Source organism: Lactuca sativa, chromosome 5, assembly GCF_002870075.4.
Source record: "Lactuca sativa cultivar Salinas chromosome 5, Lsat_Salinas_v11, whole genome shotgun sequence".
NCBI lineage: Eukaryota > Viridiplantae > Streptophyta > Magnoliopsida > Asterales > Asteraceae > Lactuca > Lactuca sativa.
In genome coordinates this window covers 25,509,817-25,517,162 of record NC_056627.2, presented here as the reverse complement: position 1 = coordinate 25,517,162, position 7,346 = coordinate 25,509,817, and the positions used below count along the sequence as shown (strand labels likewise).

The 7,346-nt window shown below is 32.2% G+C and overlaps 1 long non-coding RNA gene across 6 annotated transcripts; it reads left to right on the top strand.

The window, feature by feature from the left end:
- The first annotated feature begins 2,405 nt into the window (after positions 1-2,405).
- LOC111893963 (uncharacterized) lies at positions 2,406-5,731 on the top strand. 6 transcript variants are annotated; one of them, XR_006192137.2, is made up of 6 exons: positions 2,406-2,922; positions 2,997-3,274; positions 3,441-3,482; positions 4,179-4,298; positions 4,502-4,637; positions 4,731-5,731. It is a non-coding gene; the product is annotated as an uncharacterized LOC111893963 (long non-coding RNA). The 6 variants fall into 6 exon arrangements; XR_006192139.2 differs by having other exon boundaries at positions 3,441-3,497; XR_006192141.2 differs by having other exon boundaries at positions 3,441-4,095.
- Positions 5,732-7,346: the final 1,615 nt, after the last annotated feature.

Below are 7,346 nucleotides of genomic sequence, written 5' to 3'. Positions count from 1 at the left end.
TGTGATTCGAGACATGTAACAGTGATTGTTATTCAAAATTTATTCTTGTATTATACCTATTGTATGTAGGAGTGAATAATGTTGTTCCCCCGGAAAACCTGATATTTTCTGATATAAATAATATGATAGTTTTGTATTATTGTATCACCTCAAGGAATGAATAAGATTTCCCATGATTACTTAGTTGGTAATGGATCTCTATGCGAGTCGTTATAACCATGCATAATAATGACTAATTCGCCTGTCTTGGCATTGTGTCGGATGTCGGTTTTAATCAAGATTTTGTCACCCTAGACTGGTCGAGTCTAAATGTAGCGAACAACTCAAGTGTGGGGGAGTCACACCCGTATAGATCTATACACAAATTCTGTCTCTCCCTCCAGGAGACTCTGGTTATAACTACAGACAACGACCGACACTTATTGGTGTCACCCGTTATTTCTCACTAAATCCCACTCAAATTGAATAACCTTGTTTAACAACCTGATTTATGTTACATGAATAAAAGGTAAGCCTAACAGACGAAGAGAAGAGGGCAACGGAGGCCCACCAACTTTGTATGTTATTACAGGTTGTCGAGTGTGCTACAGGCACGCTATAGCCCATTAAGCAAATTATAGATGTTTTGGGTCTTATTAGCAATGCGAATGGACCATTAAGGCCCAATAGCATGTTAAAACTGATAAAGCCCATTGGGCCCAATGGGTCACCGGAAGCCCAATAAACATGGGTAAACTTATTGGGTCCAATAATCATGATATTGGGCCACAAAGGCCCAATAGCACGAATAGAGGATATTTGAGCCCAACCATTGAATCAATTATAAATTATTGATCTTAAGTTCGTAATGTAGGTACTTGTTGTCAGCTATATGTTTATTCGAAGTGTTAAAATGCTTTGCCGTTTGAATTATAACGAAACTTTGGTTATACACATATATATATATATATATATATATATATATATATATATATATATATATATATATATATATATATATATATATATATATATATATATAGGCGGCGAATAGTTTATTTTCGGTGAATAGTTTTTGAGTGGCGATTAATTCCTTTTTGCGTGTTGTTTCATAATATGGATGGACAACCATTGTGTAGACAGTGTTATTCTATAAATCTTACTGAAATAATAGGTTCTTTAGTAATGTGAATGCGTTCAAGCTAACACAACAAATTTCATTTTCATGCATTATCGCTAATTGTTATTCATTTTTGTTCTTACGCATCGTTTTTCACTTATTTTTTATTCTTACAGAATACGACTAAATAAACATTCCGACAACATTATGACAGAACTAGAATAATAAAAAAAAAAGGTTTATAATAACCTTATACATTATTTAGTTAGTGAGAATATATGATAATGACAATACTTATGTAACATTGAATGTATTCATATTATCAAATAACATATTTTCTTTGTCACTTTAGTTAGTTTATTTTTTATTATTATTTAAAAATATTAAAAAATAAACTACTATTTTTTCTTTTCTTTTCTTCTGTACCGAACATGTTACGTCATTGAACTACATCAATTATTTAGGAAAAATTGCACATTTAGCCCTTATATTTTTCAACATAGACGATCATCATGGATTATAAAGTATATTAATTTTGCCCTCCGTTCCATCGTTTTGTCGCTAGAAGAAACGTTGTTGATAATTAGTTTCATACATTTGATTTTTTTTATATATTTACTGTTATAGTTGTTAAAAGAAAGAGTGAACATTAACTGGATTTATAAAACGAATAATATAAAATTAATATCAATATATTTGTCATTATGATTAACCCAATATAAAAACGCCACATAATAGTTACTTATTACTTTCACACAACATTATTTGACAGTTTTTAAAACATTTAAACATATTCTTATAACGATCTAGTTTTTGTGATTTCAAGTATTATGCCGATTTCAAGGTGTGAGTAAACTCTTATTTATAAGGGGGTTTTAATGGTTTGCCTGGAAGAGTATTTAATTACAAAAAATTTAATTTGAGAAACATCAATGAAATAACAAATATTCAAAAAAATCGAAACCATTAATAGATATTTATTTTGTTTTATAATATAAGAGTTAGTTAAATAAGCAATAAAAATTTACATATATTATACTTTTTTATATAATATATCTATCTATTATAACATACATAAATAATTAATATGATAGGTAAAAACGAAACGGTCATTTGCAAGGATTTCAGGTGTGCATTGAAAACATATGCCTACAAACATAACAAACATAATCGATTACATATGCCTAACAAACATAAACATTGAATTATACATCATTATATATACATACTAATTCTAAAGTGTTAAAAAGTGCCATTTTAACAGTAATTATCTGTTATTGGCTGGAATTTTCTTTTTGGATTTTCATTTTCTCTTACTTTGTTGTCTTCTTTGGCTGAATAAATATTTTATATTAGAAGTGAAAGTGGATTACACACCTCTTCATTTCTCAAACTTTGGATTACACATGTCTTTGTTTCTCAAACTCCTATCTACGTGTTTGTTTTCTTGCTCTTTCTTTTTTGCCATATCTACTTTTTCCACCGCTTACCTTCTACGTGTCTGTTCTCTTTTGCTCTTCCAGTTTCTTCTACCCTCCATACGCTCCTTCCAAACCACCACCCTACACTTCCCTCTTCCACCGTCCGTCTTCAACCACTGCACCCCCATGGTAATGTTGTTCGACCTAAGGAGTATTTGGACTATGATCTCACCGACGACGACAACGACGTCGGCCAGACCTCCACCGTCAGGGCGCATCCACTACCTCTCCCTGACTTTGCGGTTCTGCTAAAACGCGATTCCTTCACTGTCTTCTACTTTCGTTCCGGTTTTGCATCGGCTGGACGGGTTGGAGCCGACCTCAACTGCTCCACAAACCTAGGTAAATCGAACCCACAATTATTCATTAGCTTTTAAAACAAACAAACCTCAGTTTTTCTTTCAATTTGGAATCAGATCCAATTGTGTGCTCTGGGATTTCAGTTTTGGGGTTAATTGATTTAAAGCAAAGTTTGCGTCGGATACACCGATTCCGGCGACAGCAGACGTTGGTGAGTCTGCCTCCGTTCACGGAGGAACCACCATGACGAACCTAAACTCGTGACTTCATCTCGCATTCCCCACTGCTCTTAGATGAAATACACCACCGGTCCACCATCGATTCTTCCTTATGGCCATAGTGACGCCGGCGACGCCGATTCCGCCGACCTTTCACCGTCATCTTCAACACCGAGGTAAATAACACATAATGTATGCTTTTAATTTGAGTGTATATGTAATTCCAGTTTTCCTGCCTATGAGTTACTTTTTTCTGATGAATTTTGTTTATATTGATATACGGTTACTGCTCTATGTAAGAATTATTTACCTGTCAAGCTAAATTTTGATTTTTTTTTTCAGAGTACATTGACTATATCTACAATTCTAAACATCAGTATGGGGGTATGCTTCTCTTCGGTTAGTTTGCTTTAGTCATTGCCAACTAATCTAATAACGAATCAAAGCACTTCACGTGTTTTTCAACAAAAAGGATATATTCATGTGTCATGAATTATGATGCCCTGCTTTTACCCTAACTTTATGATATCTCTGGATCACAATAGATGAGATGGATGTTGCCATGAAGAATATGATTCAATTTTGTTATATTATATATTGTTAACCTGAATCTGCTGCTTTGAGTTGTTGTGATAGAAAAGGTTAGATTTTGGGGTATGTTCATGAATAAAGATAAAGTGACCCCTGAAAATCATAGAAGATTCAGTGTTTTCCGTTGTGTTTTCCATTTTTGATAATAACCAAAACCTCAAATGATTCTTCTTGAACTATTTCTGATTTTCTAATTTGCAATTTAGAGATGGGGTTTGTTTTCGTTCATTTATTAATTGACAGGGTTCTTTTTCATCTTTTAGCATCCATACAAGTCAATTTAGTCATGTATAGTTCTAAATAAACTATGGATTTTAGTTTTACATCAAAGTGTATTGGATATGTCTCTCTTCTACTTGAGCACATGAATGATCCAATAAAGACATTGCCAAAAGCAAGGCATAAGGTGTTGGATTTAGAAAATGGCATTCTTTCTTATGTTTTCTAATTGAAGCCCACTAAATCTGCCTTGAATACCATGTCCACCAGGTGCTCGATGTAATGTCACTCTCAAGAATCACTCTACAAAATGTTTTTTCTGAAGTTTCATGACACATGAAAGGAAATAACTGGTGTCTTTTGGTCTTTGCAAGAAAACCAAGCAAAAAGGTAAACATAATAGCATATGTTATCTTTAAATTGATCAGATTGTGAATGTTCATGAGATGAATAATACTTGGGAAGGACCTGTAGCTACCCTTACAGGCTGTCCTTTTTATCATAAGATCTAATGAGGTTCTGAATATTGATATATGGATGTGTTAGGCAGAAATGAATCAAAGACCAGTATAAATGTACATATTCTTTTGTAGGTATTTGCCATTAAGTCCCTTAGCCTAGTTGTGGAGAAAACTAGAAGTCAAACTTGTAGCACCTTGCAGCTTTGAAAAGGAATGGCTATGAACAAGAGTGTTAATCTTAGCCTTCGTGAAGAAAGAGAAAATGCAGGTTCTTTTGTGTTTCATGCATCATCTTTTGTTTTGTCATTTGTGTTAACATGTTAACCCTTAAAATGTTTTTTGTTATGTGCATATGCTGTAGATGAGCTATGCATGGCAATAAAATAGGTGTTATGTGATAATGAGAAAGAAAGACATAAGTATGAAGAAGCATTGATTGCTATCACTATTGAAGAAACCTTAAAATAGTTAGAGATTTCAACCTTTTACTAGACATAGGGTGATTCTGATTAGTTTTTTTTTTAATAACTAAATTCAAGTTTTGTAATTTGTTAATAATTTAATTTAGTTTATGCTTTGTAGTTACTGTCAATGCATTGGACGACCAGATTTTTGGGGAGGGGAGTCATAAATTTTGCTTAGTTTGTAGGAAGAAAAACAAGATTCTGAAAATTGAAGTTAATAATGGTTGTGATGAAAACAGGTGGAAGTGAAGGTGAAAGAGAATTGGAGACAAGATGAAGGGCTTCGAAGGTATTATGGGTATTTAGAAAAAATACAGCTGTTGTTGAAGATGTTGAAAGGCACTGGGGTACCACTTTACCTGGTAAAGTATATATGGGTGTTTTTTTTACCATTCTTTATATAGTAAAAAGTTGGGTAATATTAATAGTCATTTCAAATAATTGTTTTTTTTTGGCTAAATCGATAAAATAATGGAAGTATTTCTTTATTTTTGCCCTTTCTCAATACCAAGTAATTAGAGCCATCCGGTCAGCCTACTGCAATGGGGCAAAAGAAGTTGTTCCTGAGCTTATTTGCCCGGAAAATAGAAAGTTTTTGGGCAAAGGGTATAATGGTCAAAACAAGCGATTGTTTGATTATATAATTATCATAGTTTTGTGTGTATAGCGAAAGGTGCAAGTGAAGAATCGTATACAATGACTTTTGAAATTCCTGATGTTGTAATGCGCTAGCATGTGTAATGTATGATCAGTTACATTTTTTTAACTTCTTTTTGGTTATTCAAGGAATTTGTGATTGTAATTTATAGGTTGGATTTCTTGCTGGTCAATTGTGGTCAATGTAAGGTAAAAAACATTTCGATTTTGATCTATTTGTGTAGTATCCTGAGTTTTTGAATGGTTGTATACATATGAAACTCAAAGGAATGATTGGTAGCTTAATTTTCAATAAATGACAATTTTACCCCTGTGTTGGGAACTTTAATTATGATGCATAGAATTGAAATCTAAGCACAATCATATTAATTTCGATGAATTACTAAGCGGTGAACATGAGTGCGTTTGTGCTACAGCAATACCTTCCAACCCCCGCAACTCCAACATCCGCAACGCGGGATTCTTTCCTAGTTTATAATATTCAAAATCCGAATGATGTTTTCCCACTTTCCAATGCAAATAATAAATGATATTATAGTTAATTAAGAAAAGTACATTTTTCAAAAAACATAAAAACCTTAATCTTTTAATTTTAAAAAATATAATTTTAACAAAATAAAAATCTGAACATATTTATATATAAAAGTTAGACATTTATTTAACGATTCAATTAAAAATTTATAATTTTTCTTAACTTTTTTATGATAATCTTACTTAATATACTTTTAAAACAAAAATAAAAAAAAAATATTTACTTATTTAAGAAAATCACGCTAAAAACATGGCTTTCTTTTATTCTGTTTTCTTAAATAGTTTACTCAAAAACTATACAAATATAACATTGCTACAACACATTTTGCTAAAGATCTATAACAATAAAACGTAGATCTGAAATACAGAATACTCTTAAATCTATGACAAACGATGTTTATCAACAAAGCCCTTTTTAGATAGGAAGTATAAGAAAAATGGTCATGGTATTTGTTTTGTTGATCTGGTTAAGATATATGAGCAACAAAAAACAAACAAAGAAAAACAAATAAAATCAAACAATAGGCAACAAATCTTTATACACTGGTGTTTCTGGGAAAATAAAAAATATATAAACATGCATATAAGAAAATGAAGATGGTTTCAAATCTGATCTTACATCTACTCAAAGAACCAAAAAAAAACAATAATATGGTGCCTTGTGTCTTCTGTAAGATCGATGGTTTCATGGTGTCGTTGAGAGCTCGTCGCGTTCGGCAGCTGCCCTATTGGCAGAGGTGTGGCGGCGAAGGAGGCTCACTAGCAGTACGTTAGGGGTTTCTCTCAGGTGTTGTGTTGGGGGTGGCTTGATGGAAGAGTACCAGATGAAGATGGTGGCGACAATGGAAGGAACTTCTCAGGACATGGAGAGAGTACAGCTGCAGAGAGTGGTGGCGGCAGCGTAGCTTAGGTTCTGCAAAAAGAGTTTATGAGTTGATAATTAGGGTTTACGAAAGAGGTTTATAGTATATATAGTATGAAGTATATGATTTTAATTGGTCAATTTTATTTGACAAAGATGATCACCTTTATTAACTTTTAATCACAACCATTCAAATGAAATCATAAGGCTAAAAATACATCTCTTTGTTTTTAAGACTTTGGTCTTAAAACATGTTTTATGATGCATTATAAAGTAGTATATATATATATATATATATATATATATATATATATATATATATATATATATATATATATATATATATATATATATATGTGTGTGTGTGTGTGTGTGTGTGTGTGTGTGTGTGTGTGTTTAAAAAAACATTATAACTTGATATTTTTGACCTAAAAATTTATATTTGTCTATTCAGCCCAAAATC